Source organism: Balaenoptera borealis (genome assembly GCF_965194805.1).
Source record: "Balaenoptera borealis genome assembly, chromosome: 19".
Classification (NCBI taxonomy): Eukaryota; Metazoa; Chordata; class Mammalia; order Artiodactyla; family Balaenopteridae; genus Balaenoptera; species Balaenoptera borealis.
This window is the reverse complement of record NC_138878.1, coordinates 2,717,839-2,736,047: the sequence shown is the minus strand read 5'-3', so window position 1 is coordinate 2,736,047 and position 18,209 is coordinate 2,717,839. Positions and strand designations below refer to the sequence as shown.

Here is an 18,209-nt window from a genome sequence, read left to right as displayed (position 1 = left end):
TCGGGCTGTTTGTGGTTGTCAGCCCCCACAGGGGAACCAGTGGCATTGTTGGCCTGCTTTGCATGCCGGGCACAAGGAAAGGGGCAGCTGGGGGTGGAATTTGGGGAGAGACACTGGGACATGCACTGAAACTTGAAGAGGAAATGCCAGATGCAGACCTGGAGCCGCCCTGGACATAGTGAGTCTAACTCGGGAAGCCAATAAACAGTAAGATGTTCGCGGGCGGGTTAACAAAAGCTGCCTTCGTGGTGAAGGAGTAGGAGGGAGTAGCTGACTAACGCTCCTCGCCACGCAGGACGCGGGGTCTGGGAGCCCAGGGACTCTTAGCTCGCTGCCCTCACAAGAGCTGCACCTATTCTCAGACTCCCTAACACAGCGCCCGCCGTCCAGAAGAACGGTCTGCTACAACGGAACGTTCCAGAACCTCACTGTCCCAGGTGGTTGACACGTGTGGCTCTTAGAGCACTGAAACGGGGCTGGTGTGACTGAGGAACGGAATTTTCAGTCTCGTCGAGCACAAACCCCTGCCTCGTTCATCTGTCTCTCTGCCCGAAGTGAGTGCCTGGCGGACAGCAAACCTGCGCTGCACGGTGCTCTTGTTTTAGTCTTCTCTCTCCTGCTATTTGTTGGGTCCTGGAGATCCAAGAGGTAAGTGGAAGCTGCTCTCTCCTCAGCATATATACATAAAATTCATGAAGGAATTCGACTGGCCAGGCCTGGCCATGGGTCTACTCTCTGTACAGGACCATCTTCTCACCTGAAAAATGAACAATAATTCTTCAAAATAATAAGATATCCAGTTACTGCTCAACATTTCCCAGTTGCCATATCTACATCTATCTATATTATCTGTCATCCATTTCTACCCACCCATCCCTATCATCTATCTACCTATCTACGATCCATCATCTATCTATACATCTATCATCTATCTATTTTCTATCATCTATTTATCAATCATCTATCTATTTATCTATGTATCTATCATTTATATATCTATCATCTATTTATCTATCTATCTATCATCTATCTATATATCTATCATCTATCTATCACCTATCTATCAATCACCTACCTATCTATGTATCTATCATCTATCTACCTATCAATCATCTATCTATCTATCATCTATCTATCTATCAGTCACCTATCTATCATCTATCTGTCTATCATCTAACAATCACCTATCTGTCATCTATCTGTCTATCATCTATCTATCTATCACCTATCTATCAATCACCTATCTATGTATCTATCATCTATCTACCTATCACCTATCTATCAGTCACCTATCTATCATCTATCTGTCTACCATCTACATATATCTCTGTCTCTATTGCCTGTTTATTCATCCATCTGTCTAGCCCATCATCTACCTGCATCCATGCATCCGAGGCAGGGTGCAGCAGCGCCCACACACGCATGTGACATCAGGGCCTCCGCTCTTCACTGCGCGGCCGATTCTCTCATCACCTGGTCAGTGACATGGACAGAATCAGGGGCCTTCCTCCCAGTCCAGTGCTGCTTTCTACCCCCCACGCTAGCTCAGCCCCCGGGCCACGTCTGGCCAGCTCCCCAGCTGACAACCGTCAGCCCTGCCCTCCTGTCTCCCCGTCGGTCGCCAAGGATGCGCTCGCTGAGCGTGGAGCGTGGAGCTGGCAGCCACACAATCTGATACTACTCCGTCTCGGGCAGACTTCAGCACTTCGTCATCCTCCCAGTCCTGGCGCCAACGTGCGGCCCAGCCCACTGCCAAGCGGGGCTGTCAGGCCCCACAGTGGAGTCTCACACGCTCGGACACGGCCAGGCCATGTCGAGACAATCCTGAGCACCCAGGCAAACACCCCAGGTCTGGTCAGACTGGATTCAGCCCGACTTCCCGGAGGCCCTCGGCCCATCTGGGCTCTGACAACCCTGGGCGCTGTTTTCAGGGCACACAGCTCTAGAAAGCAGCCCTTTTCTGCTGAGACTGGAAGCCTGGGGGCGGTGCTGTCACAGCTGAAAAACAGATTTCCATCGGGAGCATTTAGATGTTTTCTGAAAAGTTGAAAATATGTTTTCTTTTTATTTCTCCATTTTCCAACCTGACCTCACAATCCTACCTATTCCTTAACACCTATTTCATTCAAGCCAGCACAAATCAAAATAATAATATTTATCATGTGCACATAATGCCTCTTTTTACCTCACAAAGACCTTAGAAGGATCCTTATCATTCCTATTTTACACAGATGAAGAAGGGAGCCCAGAGAGGTTAAGTCACTTGCCCAAGGTCACACAGCAGGGCTGGGGTTTGAGCCTAAGTCTTTTGATTCCAAAGCTTGGAAGGAACTGATTGTCCATCAGACTGGTTTCTTCCTAGATGGCAAGGCCTTGGGGTACCCAGGGGCATGAGAAGGGCAGAGCCAGGGGGCAGAGCCTGGCAGGATCCCCAAGGATGCTATGGGGACAAGGACCCTCTCCATGTGGCCGACGGGCCCAGTCCCAGAGTGGCCCTCCTGTTTCACTGATTTCTCTCTCTCTCCCTCTCCAGAAAGTACTCCAGGTTCTGTAAGAACTGCGTTTTCTCATGATGCTTCCTCATGCTTCTCAGCCCAGGTGAATAAAAGTTGGGTGTCATCTGCCCACCAGACCACCTGGCCAAGTCTAAGTCCCATTCAAGGCCCCCAGGACACACACACCATCCCTATTTTATAGATAGGGAAACTGAGGCTCAGAGAACAAAGGAACTCATCCACGGCACCACGGCTGTGGGATTCGAAGCCGGGTGTTTGCACCCCTTGACCCAAGCACATTAGAATCAAGGGCACAGTTTCAGGAAAATACGGAATGCTGCCTCTGGGACCCGGGAACTCACGTTCAATTCCCCTGGGATGGGGTCTAAAAGCTCCCCAGGTAATTATTGTGTTCAGCCAGGGTTTAAAACTTGATGTTCCAAGTGGGGTCCCTGGATGAGCAGTATCACCTGCGAGCTTGTGGAAATGCAGAGTCTCGGGCTCCACCCAGACCCAGTTGTTTTGAAAACAATATTTTTTCCTATTGCTTTGGGCACTGGAATCACCCTTAGAAACAACCAGTCCTCCTGCCCCACCTACCACACCCCTGGGTTCTGACTTAATTGGTCAGGCTGTGACCTGCACACTGGGAGGGTTAAAACCCTCCAGGTGGCTCCAATGAGTTGCAAAGTTGGAGCACCCTAGTTGAGAATCTCTGCTAAATTAGACTTCTGAGAACTAGGTGGTTCTCAGAGTATCACTTTGGGGTAAAGGACTCTTTCTTTAGTGTAAATAACATTTGTATTTATTGACTGAGCAAATGAAAAAAGTCACGACAAAAAGGAGGGTTTATCAATAAGAAAATGTTAACTTTGGGGAACACATTTTTGGAACACTGGGATAATGAATTGTAGAATCAATAAACAAGTTACTGTTGGTGGGAATGTAAATTGGTGCAGCCATTATAGAAAACAGTATAGAGGTTCCTCAAAAAACTAAAAATAGAGCTACCATATGATCCAGCAATCCCACTCATGGGCATATATCTGGAGAAAACTCTAATTCAAAAAGATACATGTACCCGTATGTTCACAGCAGCACTATTCACAATAGTCAAGGCGTGGAAGCAACCCAAATGTCCATCAACAGAGGAATGGATAAAGAAGATGTAGTACATATATACAATGGAATACTACTCAGCCATAAAAAAAAGAATGAAATAATGCCATTTGCAGCAACATGGATGGACCTAGAGATTATCAAACTAAGTGAAGTCAGTCAGAAAGAGAGACAAATACCATATGCTATTACTTACATGTGGAATCTAAAATACAACACAAATGAACTTATCTGCAAAGCGGAAACAGACTCACAGACATAGAGAACAGACTTGTGGTTGCCAAGGGGGAGGGGGGGGTTGCAGAGGGATGGACTGGGAGTTTGGGATTAACAGATGCAAACTATTACATATAGAATGGATAAACAACAAGGTCCTAATGTATAGCACAGGGAACTATATTCAATATCCTGTGATAAACCATAATGGAAAAGAATATGAACAAGGATATATACGTATGTATGTATAACTGAATCACTTTGCTCTGCGGCAGAAATTAACACAACATTGTAAATCAACTACACTTCAACAACAACAACAAAAATAAACAAGGCTAGAATAGAATAGAAAATTCCAGACCATGTCGGGGGTAGCAGGAATGTTGTTCTGGTTATGCCGGGGTGAGGTGTAAAGCATGTTTCTCATCGTGCATGTGGTACAGACAGGTGGATCTCAGAGGCCTGGGGGCTCTCGCGAGAGTGAGATGTGGTCCTGCCAAATTGTCCTGGGGCCCCGGACTGGGAGAGAGATGAGGTTAAGTCCCCTGGAGGTGAAAGGTCGAGCCAGCAGATTGATTAATCAGTGGCTGGGGAGAGGGTCATGAGCTGACTGCAGGCCACTCCCCAGCACCGCTGCCAGGATTCCAGGCTTTTCCCAAAAGGGGTGTCTCCCCGTTCCGAGGCTGGCCCATGGGTTACACTCGGAGGGCAGGAAGCAGAGCCTCAGCCTCTCGGGCTGGGTGCTCCTTCGGGGAACTGGGCTGCTAGGGTTCCGTGCGAATGCCATGAGATGGTCCACAGCAGACGCTGAGCATGGCGGCGTCTGGGGCGCCTGGCATAAGCCTTGGGTGACAGCAGCCTTTGGACGACGGGGCGTGCTGTCCCAAGCCTCCTGAGGGGTCCAAGGAGAGTCAGCTATGGGGCAGGAAAAGTCCAGTTCCCAGGGTGCCCTCTGAAGCCCGAGACAGAGGCTGGTCTGGGCGGGAGATGCCAGAGGGCTCGCCTGTGTTCCCAGGCCGAGATCCCCAGGGCGTCCATGGCCTCTTTTGATCTGGCTTCTCCTCTGGAGCCTCCTGTCAGGGAACCAAATCACTCTCCGACCCTGGCAGCTCCCCTGCTGCATGTCTTTCCACTATGGGCTGGAATCCTGACTTTTCGGCCTCTTTAAAGGCATGGGCCCCCTGCTCCCCACATCTGCCACTCACTTCTGTAGAGGCCGTGCTGCTGGCGTGGACGGCTGAGCGGGAGCCCCCACCCGCAGCCCAGGGGACAGGCGCCTTCCCAGAGCCCCAGGGGCCTCTTGCCAGGTGACTTCAATTTGCTGTGACCCTGTACAAAGCATCACTTCGTGTGAATAGTATGTGCCCCTGGTGACATTTTAATTACCGACCTGGGTCCAAGAGAAGCTCGGAGCACCCTGCAGGCCTGATTAGACCCACCGTCTCTACTCACCCCACACCCTCCCAGCCGCCCTCCCCCCACGCCTTTCGGCCCCTAAAGATGCTGGGAAGAGCCGAGCTCAAGCCCTGTGACTGGTGTGTGAAGTTGACACACGACAGGGCCCGGCCCGACTGTTGGGTGCCGCGCTGGGCAGACGCCAGGCACCCGCTGATCTCTGACCCTCACACCTGGCGGGGGATCCCCAGAAGCCTACTCTGGGAGAAGAATCCGAGTACAGCCCTTTCTCTGGACTCGCTCTGGTCATCACTGCAACGTAACAAATAACCCCGAAACTTAGCGGCTTAAGACAACGGTGTCTTTTCTTTTGCTTATGAGTCTGCGATTGGGCAAGGGCTTGTGGGGACCCCTCGTCTCTGCTTCATTTTGTCGGAGGCCTTGTCTCCATGATGGGAACTGGGGCAGTGGGGTGAGGCATCTCCCTCTGCACGTAGGTGCTCTCACTGGGCCACGAGGAAGCCGCCTTTCCTACAGGGTGGCTCAGGGGCCGGCTCAGGTGTTCTGAGAGCCCACGGGGGAAGCTGCAAGCCCTCCTGTGGCCTAGTCTAGAAGTCACCCGTGTCACCTCCCAGTATTCTACTGGTCATCTAGAACCAGCCCCGATTCAATGAGGGCCACACAAAACATGGGCTGCTACCGTGTGCCCAGCTCTGGGCTAGGTGTGGGGATACAGCCACGAACAAACTAGAGGAGGATCAACCCTAAATGGAAAAAGATACACCGTATCAAGTGGCAAAAAGTGCTGGGAAGGCAAAAGCAGGGCCAGGGAACAGAGAGTGACTGGGGGTGGGGCGGGGTGGGTGCAGGGGGCAGTGATGTCACACAGGGGCACGGGACAGCCTCTCAGAGGAGTGGCATTTGAGCAAGGTCAGAGGCACGTGAGGATGGGGGGTGTCTTGGGAAGAGGGGATGGAACGGCCAGTGCAAAGGTCCCGAGGCAGCTGTCTGTGTGTGCAGACGGTTGGCGTGTTGCAGCAGAGTAGGCAGGGGGTCGGGGGGTGGTATGTGGAGGACAGGAGGGTGGGGGTGGGCGAGGGGAGCAGGGTTTGTGGGATCTTGCAAAGACTTCATTAATTCCAAGTGAAGTGGGAAACCACTGGAGGGTTTTGAGCAGGCGAACAGCATCTGACTTAGGTTTTAAAAGAATCCCTGCAGCTCAAGTGCGGGGAGGAGGGTGCAGGGCGCTAGGAGGGAAGCATGGAGACCAGGTAACTACGTTCTCCCCTTTCCAGGTGAGGAGGCTTAGAGATGCAGAGAGAGAGAGAGGTTTCCACGGCTGTTCCTCTGCCTGCAGCACCCCAGCCCTTTCCCCTGCTGGCCGCGCTCACCCATCAGCAACAGCTTGAATCTCTGTGACTCACCAGATCCCCGACTTCGGATGTCCTGGACAGCGTCTGCCTTGCTCCCCTTTCCCCGCCGCGTCCCTAGCTCAGGGCAGACTTAGCATCGAATCGAACAGATGAAAGGGCTGGGCACAGTGGCCTGAGCTCAAAGGCTCAGGCCGTCCACAGCCCCACCAACCTGGAAAGTAATGACACACGTGAGAAGCAGCCCAGGAGCAGGTGAGGCGGGCTTGTCCAAACACGGAGGACTAAGCAAGATCGCCTGCCGTGGGAGAGAATCAACGGCGACCCTCCTCTGGGAGACATCACGGAGGTGAAAGTGGGGGACGGCGGGTGTTGCCTGCATTCCCTTCTTTCCTGGAGAACCTACCATCCCAAGTCAGCACCCAGGCCCCGGGTGTGTTTCTCCCACAGGAAGTATGGTCATTCCAGGTGGGGCTGGGGGACAGATCACCCCAAGGAAGCAAGGAGGGGGCACCCGAGCACGGAGCTTGAGTCTCCAAGTAGCTCCCTCGCATGAAGCTCCCTCTGTAACTAGCAGTCAGCCCCCATTCCGGTGGGGACGCGGTGACAGTAAGCACGGCCACAGGCCGCCGGGCCGCTGCAGCTCTTTAATCTTCCTTGTGAGCTCTGCTCTCACAGATTTGGAAAATGCCTCTCTGATAAAGACTAGGGACTCATGTGACAATAATCGTGAACAGACTGGGTGTCCTGGTCATCACTTTGCCATGAGAAATAAGTCACACGTGGGCTTTAACAATCTTATTTCTGTGAGGTTAGTTACCATCGAGGGAGATCACTGCTCTGTGTTTTCGGTGCCAGGAGGAGGCGGCTGGAGCGTCTGGCCTTGTCAGAGCCCTGTCTGACCTCTCACCTTCCACTAAATAGTAAAAAGTGGATGGTGTTCTCCTTAATAGGAATTGAGAGCAGAAGCCTTTTCCTCTTCTCTCCTCATGCACACGTCGGCCTGCAGCTGGCCTTCCATGAGAAATGCACACACTGAGGCTCCAGGTGGGGAGAGGAGGTGGAAACAGGAGCCCAGGGGCTCTGGGTGTGTGGGATTTACCAGCATTCCAGGGTTTTCAAGCTACATCATGGCACCACTGCACCACCCTCCACCCCTTTCCTTATCCAGGCTCCCCAGCGATGTGTGGGATCCGCTCGTGAGGACAGAAGTCTGGGGGATCCTGAGGGAGGAGTAGGACCACCCCACTCTCTGTGTAGGGTGCCTTGGAAGGATGTCGAATTATGGAGTGAGACCGAGCAGCTGGGGTGTCTCTCTCCTCCCTAAACATTTCCCAACTGACTCGTAGCGCGTGTTATAAGAAGTCTGGCCTTCGGAGGAAGTGGTTTTCATCCCTAAGACGAAAATGCTGGTGTTAACCCAAACAACTTTGGATCAATTTTTTTCTTCTTCTTCTTTCTTACTCTCCTTTTCTCTCTTTTTGGGAAGAGGAAAGTTATTGATTGGGTAAACACAGATGTGTTTAATGTTTTAAGTCAGTTCACAGTGTATGTGGAGTCAACTAAATATCTCTGGGCAATAATTAGCCCAGAGGTTGTTCATTATGGCTGTAAATGGGAGGCCGCTGATGAGAAAGATTTTTAACGTACGGATGACAGAGTTCAGTAGTGTTGGACATTTGCTAACTGTTTCCACATGATCCTTTAACGTCCGTGAGAGTGCAGGGTTGACTTCTAAGCTCTCTGGTGAAAACCCAGAGACCATCTCCATCACCAGCTGAAAACTACTGTTAGATTCCTAGGTATACGTTATTAACTAGGCTTCTTCCTGGTCCTTTCCGTGTCAGTCCTTCATATGCAAGAGTATAAACATCTACGACATGACGGTCGTGTCAGGCCGCACTGCCCAGGATGGCTGCACCCGTCTACCGCAGCCCCCTGCTTTTCCTACACTGAGACGCTGACCGTCCCCTACTCCTGCATCTACCCAGGCTGGTGACTGTGGTGTGAGCCATGCTGTGTGACAGCTGAGGCTCAGACATGAAAGGTGATGCTGCGTCCACCTGGACCTCCGGGGATGCTCAGCCTTGGAACCCAGTTGCCATCCTCCGAGGAAGCCAAACAGCCACCCGGAAGGGCCACATGTGCGGGTCCTGATCCCGGCCCATCTGAGGTCCCCACCAGCATCGACCACTAGCCAGGTGAGCCAGAGGGCCTCCAGACGATTCCAGCCTCCACCTTGAGCAGTTCTGGGTGATGCTGAGTGGAGCAGAGATGAGTCGTCCCTGCCCAACCCTGCACGATGCAGAGATTCGTGAGCAAAATAAATGCCGTCGTTGTTTTAAGCCACTGCATTTTCGAGGGTTTCTCTCTGCAGCAAGAGATAACTGGCACACTGGAGGTACAAGCCCAGTGCACAGAGAGCTTTTTGCCCTTGGCTGGCTTGATCTTTTTTTTTTTTTTTAATATTTTATTTATTTATTTTTGGCTGCGTTGGGTCTTCGTTTCTGTGTGAGGGCTTTCTCTAGTTGTGGCAAGCGGGGGCCACTCTTCATCGCGGTGCGCGGGCCTCTCACTGTCGCGGCCTCTCTTGTTGCAGAGCACAGGCTCCAGACGCGCAGGCTCAGTAATTGTGGCTCACGGGCCTAGTTGCTCCGCGGCATGTGGGATCTTCCCAGACCAGGGCTCGAACCCATGTCCCCTGCATTAGCAGGCAGGGCTGGCTTGATCTTATTTTCTTTTATCTTTTTAAAGTTTTTAAGGTTTTAAGGTTTTTTAAGGTTTTTTAAGGTTTTAAGGTTTTTTAAGGTTTTATAAGTCATTTTGTTGGATTATCTTGGTTCTATCATGTATTTAAACACACTGAAAAAAAGTTGTTGTTTTTTTAAAAAATCTAAGGCAAAATTCACAAAACATAAAGTTAATCATTTTAAGTGTACAATTCAGTGCCATTTAGTACTTTCACAATACTGTGCAACAACCATCTCTATCAAGCTCCAAAATATTTTCGTCACCCCAGAGGGAAACTCTGTATTCATTGAGCAGTTGCTTCCCGTTTTCCCCTCCTCCAGCCCCTGGAATCACCAGTCTGCATTCTGTCTCTATTGGTTTATCTATTCTGGACATTTCGGACAAATGGAATCATACATGGTCTCCTGTGTCTGGCTTCTTTCACGGAGCATAATGTCTTCAAGGTTCATCTGTGTTGTAGCCTGTATCACGAATTCATTCCTTTTATGTGGCTGAATAATATTCCACTGTGTGGATGGACCACATTTGGCTTAGCCATTCATCAGTTTCTGGACATGTGAGTTGTTTCCACTTTTTGGCTATTATGAATAGTGTTGCTATGAATATTCAAGTATTTTCTCAAGTCTTTGTTTTCAATTCTTTTGGGCATATTCCTAAGAGTGAAACTGCTAGGAAGATAAGAATCTTTTTAAAACACCAACAGTGCCATCTAATGCATGCAGTAGTGAGAGGTTGAGAATCTCTTTCACTGAATCATCTGAAGTGTCAAGAAGTGACAGCATCCCAGGTAAAACAGAACATTTAAGATCTATTCTTATGGTTCTTAAGAGACCAAATGCTCACCCCCCAAAAAATGTTGGAGAGTAGCAGTTTGCTACTGCTTGTTATTTAGATTTATAGTTGGTGAAGATGTTTTAATGACATTTGGAAAAAAAATTACCCATGGTAGGTCACACTTTGTAACTGCATTTTTGTAAGTCCAAATAATCAACTATTGGCAACTTCCTATGATGCCACTTAATATCAACTAGAGTAGACTCTGCATATCACAGAAACTTAACCCAGTGCTTCATCAAATGAAGTCAGGCTATGAGGCTTGATTTTCCTGTGCAACAAGGATTCCAAAGATGGACAGTCCAGCACATTGCAGTGGCTGAGGGGCTTGTTAAGAACTGGGTCTCCTTCTGGCTTACTGCCCTCGGTCCTGAGTACAGGCACTAAGCCTGCATTTCAGGCATGGAGGAGGTGATAAGAAAAGGGGAAGAGGTGTGTGCCAAGATTTTATTTAAAACAAAACAAAACACGCACACACACGATAGCTTTCCTAGAAACCCACGTCTGTGGACAGACATCTATTCACATCTCGTTGGCCAGAACCGGGTCATTTGGCTGCCTCTAACTGCAAGGGATGCTGGGTATTTCTTTATTTTGATGATGTTTTATTTTGGAACAATTTTAGATTTTCAGAAAAGCTCCTGAGACGGTGCAGAGGGCTCCCATATACCCTGCACCCAGTCTCCCCTTCCGTTACTACCTTCCATCACGATGGCACACTCTCAAAAGTAAGAAGCGACACTGATACACACAGTTAACTCAACTCCAGGCCTTATTTGGATTTCACCAGTTCTCCCACAAGGTCCTTTTCTGTCCCAGGGTCCCATCCAGGGTCCCACACTGCATTTAGTCACCATGTCTCCTCAGCCTCTGCTGGGCTGTGACAATTTCTGAGACTTTCCTTGTGGTCAGGACCTTGACAGTTTCAGAGAGGAATGCTTGGATGTTTTGTAGAACGTCCCCCAGGTTGCGTTTGTTTGTCAGCTGGGCTTTTCTCGTGCTTTGACTAGAGTTATACGCACAGAGATATTGGGGCGGGGCATCATATCCACATGACTTATCACTGGTGACGTTGCCCTTGGTCACCTGATGAACATAGTGTCTGCCAGGCTTCTTCACTCTAAGGCTACTATTAGTCTCCATCCTTTGGAAGCAATGCACTAATTCAGCTCACACTCGAGGGCAGGATGAGGCTCCACCTCCTGGAGCAGAGAGTATCCACGCAGATTATTTAGGATCCTTCTGGAAGGAAGAGTGATGGCTCTACTGTCACCCTGAATAACATCGGGGTCCTCTTGGTAAGGAAGTAGGGGAGCATGGATATTACATCCTCAGTTGTAAATGGGGGTACCAGCATTTGCCTTACCTATGTGGATAAGAGGATTTTTACTCTACTTTTTAACGTTGGGACTTCCGGAAGCTTGGAATAATGGTTGGGGTTCTTATCTGAGGTTGGCAAACTTTGACAGGTGAGTTTATTTATTCAAGACTTATGTACTGGAGATGGGGACAGTCGCTGGGGACACAATGGTGCATGGATTGTGGCAGACACAGCTATTGTCACCCAGTATCACTTTCCCTTTCCCTTAGTAATAGAATCCCAGGGCTTCAGCTGGGTATGTGGCTGCCCAGGTAAGGACTTCATTTCCCAGCCTCCCATGCATGGTCGTATGACTGACTTCTGGCCAATGGGATACGAGTGCAAGTGACGTAGCCAACATCTGAATTAAGCCGTGGACCAGCTCTCCAGGATGGATAAGTGGGAAGAAGAAAGTGACCGCTGGTTCTTACTCTTTACTGGAGTAGAAGCTTTTGGTGTGGTGGTCCCTTGGGTCAAAGCTGTGGCATCAGTGATTGTAAGATACCCATAAATTGTACACCTGTGGACGACTCAGATGACAGTGAATTCACCAAAGAGAACTTTGTCCTGGGGCCACCTCTTATTGTCTGTGTCAACTCGAGCAAACCACACCACTTCTGTGCCCCTCTGTGAACTTCTTTGTGAGTGTCAATGCCTCTCACACAGATAATTAGGAAAATCCAATGCGCTGAGTATGTAAGATACTCAGTACGGTGCCTGGCAGGTAGTGTCTCACAAATGTTTGCTTCTATTTTTGTTATTGTTATGATTATTACCACAATGTTTGTAGAATTAGAAAAAAACATTTATGATAATAGGGTCAGAGATCATAGTCTTCCTCTGTTTTTTGTGGGGTTTTTTTGCCGGGGGGGGTCCTGTTTATTAAACATGACTCTAAACTGTAGCCCTAACAAGGCTAGTCTTAAATGTACGAAACGATTTCCAAATTTGGGACCCATGAACCACTTCAGGGCACGGGAATTAGTCTGCATTCCAGATCAGTTAGGGAAATAGTTTGCAGCAACTACGACATTTTGGAACACATCAAATACGAAGAGAGGTCACTGCTGTATGTCAGAGTCAGAGAGAAAAAGTAAGGCATTTCTGTGTGATTTCAAGAATGGTTCACTCACAGAGTCCCCTCTGGAGACGCAAGAAATAGCAGGCCTGTGTCAAAACCACAGTGAACTTTTCACTGACTCAAAGACCTCCCACCCAATCCCAGGGGATGGGGTAATTCAATGGAGATTAAAGGCTCACTCAGTCCTGGTAACCAGAGAAACGCAAGTTCTATTAGGTTACCAGTTCCATTTTTCTGCCAAGCAAAAAGGCAGAGTTTCCCTGGAGGAGACAGAATATTTGCTCTCAGCCAAAAGACCCCAGAGGACCAGAGCTGTTTAACCGAGACTACGAAAAAGAAAAGAAGTTGAACTGCACAGCTTTGCTGGGCCTGGACGTTACTGCCAGCCCCACACTCTGAGCTAAAGCCCCTGGCATTTAAGTCAATGAAAAATGAATAATGCACTTAGTTAAACATTTCCTCCCACCATGAAAGTCCTCGGTCACCCTAATTTCTTTTTCTACTTGACATTTTCACTTCTTTTTCTGACCAGATATCCATAATGAAATCTGGCACTCTGAGGACAAGTGCTTTCTATGGAAGTTTTCGCCAACGGTCTATTAGGAGCTTTGAAACTCAACACCCTCTTTTTATCCCATATTATTTCCTCCCCTGGAACTGTTCAATCTCTACTCAGCAATCCCATTAGACTTTTCACTTCCATTTTGTTAAAAGCTGATAAAAATGTGTAGGTGTTTGAACCCCATCCGGGGAGGTCGGCTTCCAAGCTCAGCAGAGAGCGGGAGAAGGCTGCGTTGGGTGTGTAGGGTGCTGCCGGGTGCTGGGTCCCCTCTCTGGCTGCCCGCCCATGCCTTTGGGGTAGGGAGGTGGCCCACTGTGGGCACATGTGTGGCCTTTGCCGCACGCTCTGGGCGTGGTGGGATTATTGCACAGATTTTTACGTGGCTGGAAGTCCTTGTTTTCATCTTCCTGGTAAGTGGCTGAACTTTGTAAAAGAACAGAGTGACTTAGCAGGAAATGGTGGGACTAATACAGTATTTTATCATGTGGAGCCGGCCAATGTATTCATGCTTTTCCCCTTCTTTTTCAGAGAGGGGACTTGCCAGCTTTGTTGCGGGGGAGGGAGGGGCGGAGGAGCCTGCGAGGGTGTCCACGGAAGACCTGTGGCCACCCTGGGAGAAGGGGGAATTCTGTTGTTGCAGCAGGTGGTGGGCTGTCCCCGGAGCCCGTCCCTGCTCCGCCTCTGCCCTTCTCTGCAAACACCTCCCAGAGGCCTTGCACCCTGGCTCCGGTGTAGGTTTGCCCCACGGGGAGCCCTGGCTGAGACCAGAGGTGGAGAGCTCTCTCCATCTCAGCTCTCTCCATCTGATCCTCCTTGGTGCTTCCAGCCCTTCCTCCGTGGTCCTCAGATGGACCGGGTTCAGCCCCTGCTCCGCTATTGCCTGGCGGGAGGCGGGTGAATCCGTCTCTCTGAGCCTCAGTTTCCACATCCGTTCAGTACAGCCGCTCGCACCGACCTGGCACCTGGCTGGGACTCACTGAGACCGTGGTGGTAAAGCACTGCTCAGCATCTGGTCCCCGCGGGGCTATTCTCATCTGCATTGGGAGTCACAGCCCACCAGCCGTGCTGTCCGAGTGCCACCGGGACAGTGCTGTTGAAGGACAAAGCAAACAGTTAAACTGAAGATGCATATTTTGATCTCCAGCGTTGGATGTTATTGTACTGATTTTTATCAGAGCACCTCCCCTTCCCTGGCCCCTTCGGCATTCCTTCTGTGATCTGACAAGGAATTGTGTCAGGGGAATACTGCCTGTGGCTATTGGGTGACTGATTGGATCTATGCCCCACCCTCACCTCTGCAGCAGCTGGTCAGCTTTTCCTCACTGTCATTCAGCCAGCATCTCAGGCACTGCTGTGTGTGGGTCAGTCGTGACAGGTAGTCGTTGTCAACAATCACAATTACAACAGCAGCTGATATTTATCGAGCCCCCTTCTGTGCAGGTTCCCAGCAAGCGTTGTATTGGCTTTTGTCATTGATTATTCTCCTATTTCACAGATGTGCAAACTGAGGCTCCGACTGGCTGAGAAACTGTGCTAAGTGCACACATAACAGCAGCTGCCCTGCGTGTGCTGCTTGTTCCCTGGACACACATGTTCTCTTGGTCCTTCTGTACTCGGACTCGGTCAGTCCTGAGGCTGATACCAGGAGGGAAGTGCCGTTATCACACTCATGTTGCAAAGGAAGAAACTTGAATACGTGACCTCACTGCCAGGGCCCGGCTGCTAAGGACAGGAGGAAACTTGCATCCAGCTGGGAGCTGGACACAGAGCCCGCGCTCCCGGAGGCCACAGGGTCAGCACCGTCTGAGTCTGGGTCTTCCCGGAGCAGAGCCTGACATGCGGCTTGGGCAGTGGTGTGTTGGGAGTGAGATGGGGAAGCCAGAAAGGCAATAAACATTCCTTGGTGACGCTTTTTCCCGCTGTGGGCATGCGGGCGGGCCAGGGCAGGGTCCACTGAGGGCCCCGAAGCTGGGGACGCCCCCTGGGATTCTCCTGGGGGCACTGGCTCCTTGGCCCGTCTGGCCTGCCCTGGGTGCGGTTGAGAAGGTCCTCAGGAAGCCGTTGGCGTGTGTGATGCGGCCTGCGATGACCTGTGGGGGCCGAGGGCTGCCGGGCGGGCTCCGAGGTAAGTTCTCTGTCGTTACGCCCCTTTCACACTTCTGGCGCCCGGGACTCGCCCCAGGTCCCATCAGAAAGGAGATGGAGGACACGATGGCAGTGGACAGGACCCTTCCTGGGGGTGTCACTGTGGACTTAGACCCTGCCCAGCACCCACAGGGAGGCAGAGGCAGCACCAGAGCCCGCTGACATCTCCCGGGGCCACACGCTGTCCTGGCTTCTCAGACCTCACGCACACGGCAGGGCATCAGGAGGAAAGGTCAGGCCCGTCTCCTCCCGCTGCTCCAAGTTCCAGGCGAGGGGACTCAGCACGCTCAGCCTCGGGGGCTTCCGTTGAGGACTGGCCACTCCCTCAGCGGATGCTCTGGTGCCAAGCACTCCGCGCCTCTGGGACCTCAGGATCTGATGACGCGTGTGAAAGATGCCAGTCCTCGGCTGACAGGCACAGCCAGGGGCCCCGCACCCTCGGGGAAAGTGCACTGTCAGGGCCGAGTCTCTCCTGGGTGCCTGACCCCAGCCAGCGTGGGGCTGGGAGCCAGGTACGGAGATGCGGCCGGCGTGGCTCCTGGCTGCGGGGATCTGCCCCAGGAGAACATCATTCACGCAAGAACAGAGCCTGCAGAGACCACCTGATCCGCTTCTGGAGTGTTCAGAAGAGAGGGGAGTGCGCAGTCCTGCTGAGGTTTAGTGAGTGTAAGCCTTGTGCCGGCACTGGGTTCAGCGCTCACAAATACTAACTCACTGAACTGCAACAATCCCGCGGGCTAGGGTTGCTCTTATCCCACCTGCTGCAAAGAAACTGAGGCTCGCAGGGGTTAAGTGCCTTGCTGAAGGTCACCAGGTGGTCTGGCTTGCAAGTTCATACGTGAAATCCCTAGGCCATGCAGCCTCAGCTCCATTCTGAATCACAGCAAAGTGTAATAGAGAAAAAGCCTCTGGTATAGCTCATATTCACAGAGGGTTTATTAAGTGCCAGGCTCTAGGGGAAGTGCTTTCTGTGGCTTCTCCACTGAATCCCGACAGCAACCGGTGGAAGTGGCACAATCAGCATCTCCGTTTTGCAGATAAGGAAAGTGAAGCTCAGAGAGGTTGTGTAACTGTCCCAAGGTCACTCAGGTTGGAATCGTGGAGCTGGGATCTGAACTCTGGCGGTTGGGCTCTGAGCTCACCCTCTTGGGGGAGTGTTGACTTCTAATGCAAAACCCAAGGGACAAGCCACATGATCTCCCAAAAAACACTTTTACCATTAAAATGCGAAGTCTCGATGTTTTCAGGCCTGTCCTTGTGTCTTGTTCATCCACGGTCCAAGCACTAACAGAGCGCACCAGATCAGCACTGACTGAGGGGGTGTGAGCTCGGTTCATGATTGGCCCCTTGGGAGACACCAGCTCCTCAGGACGGAACCACAGAATATTTTCCGAGATGCCTCCAGGTTTAGCTCATCCTCCAAAGTGCGCCTGACGGAATAATCCCCCCAAGAGATCCTCCAGAAAAACAGAGTTCCAGGGCCGAATGCTACACTCCCTCCCGGAGATTCAAAATGCCCCTCAGCCCGTGAGAGGTGGTAAAGGTTGTAAGATGCATAAGTTCCGGGGATCTAATGTTCAGCAGGGGATTACAGCTAATAATACTGTATCATGTACGTCGCTGAGAAAGTCAACCTTAAGCGTTCTCACCACAAAAAGAAGTAGTAACTGCGGGCCAGGCTGGAGGCGCTATTAGCTGATGCTGAGCTGGTAATCATTTCGCTACATATAAAGGTCTCAAATCAACATGCTGCACACCTTAAGCTTATACAATGTTAGGTGTTAATTATATCTCAATAAAGCTGGGAGGAAACTAAGGCATACCTCTCAAAGAAAAAATAAATAAAAGAAGATGTTTCTCAGACTGATTCTTTACCCAACACAAGTTCATGTGCCCGATGCACACTGAGGCCAAACAAACTGAAACGTCAGAGTTTGGAGCAGAGAAAGGTTTGTTGCAGGGCTTAGCAAGGAGATGGGTGACTCTTGCCCCCCAAACCGAAACTCCCTAACAGGTTTCAGCAAAGCATTTTTAAAGGCAAGGTGAGGGAGGGGTGTGGTTAGTTGTTGCAAACATCTTGGTGTCGGAATCCTTTGTTCTTGCAGTCTTTATTTGTTGCTTTGAAAAAAAAAAAAAGGACGAGAAACTATGATACTATAATGGTCCTTCCAATAAATCCACAATAGACAGCATTATGGGGAGGAATAGATAAATCATCTGGTGTTCATTAGCTGGAGATTTTTATTTTATTTATTTATTTTTAAAATAAATTTATTTGTTTATTTGTTTATTTTTGTCTCTGTTGGGTCTTCGTTGTTGTGCGTGGGCTTTCTCTAGTTACGGTGAGCGGGGGCTACTCTTCGTTGCGGTGTGCGGGCTTCTCATTGCGGTGGCTTCTCTTGTTGAGGAGAACAGGCTCTAGGCACGCGGGCTTCAGTAGTTGTGGTATATGGGCTCAGTAGTCGTGGCTCGTGGGCTCTAGAGCGCAGGCTCAGTAGTTGTGGCACACGGGCTTAGTGGCCCCATGGCATGTGGGATCTTCCCGGACCAGGGCTCGAACCCGTGTCCCCTGCATTGGCAGGCGGATTCTTAACCACTGCGCCACCAGGGAAGTCCTAGAGGTTTTTAAATACACACTTTTAGACCCTGAGAGCTCAAAGAGACAAAAATAATACATATATGGACAATAACATCATAACTAAGTTTGCTCTAGTAGAAGTGTGCAGAACTTTCTGCCCAACAAACAATATAGTGACTTTTTCTTTTTTTTTTTTTTACCACATTGCACAGCTTGTGGGATCTTAGTTCCCCACCCAGGGATTGAACCTGGGCCTCGGCAGTGAACGCGCTGAGTCCTAACCACTGGACCGCCAGGGAATTC

At 50.4% G+C, this 18,209-nt stretch overlaps 1 protein-coding gene across 2 annotated transcripts in view; it reads right to left on the bottom strand.

Moving 5' to 3' along the window:
- Nucleotides 1-18,209, bottom strand: part of LOC309616381 (uncharacterized protein C16orf95 homolog) — a 515,949-nt gene that overhangs the window by 22,804 nt on the left and 474,936 nt on the right. Inside the window, exons 22-24 of one of the 2 annotated variants that reach the window (XM_082366941.1) lie at nucleotides 6,650-14,273; nucleotides 1,076-1,473; nucleotides 579-946 (exon numbers count right to left, since the gene is read on the bottom strand). The gene's annotated coding sequence lies outside the window, so the exon portion shown is untranslated. The remainder of the gene's footprint in view (nucleotides 1-578; nucleotides 947-1,075; nucleotides 1,474-6,649; nucleotides 14,274-18,209) is intronic. The other variant, XM_082366942.1, reaches the window with a different exon arrangement.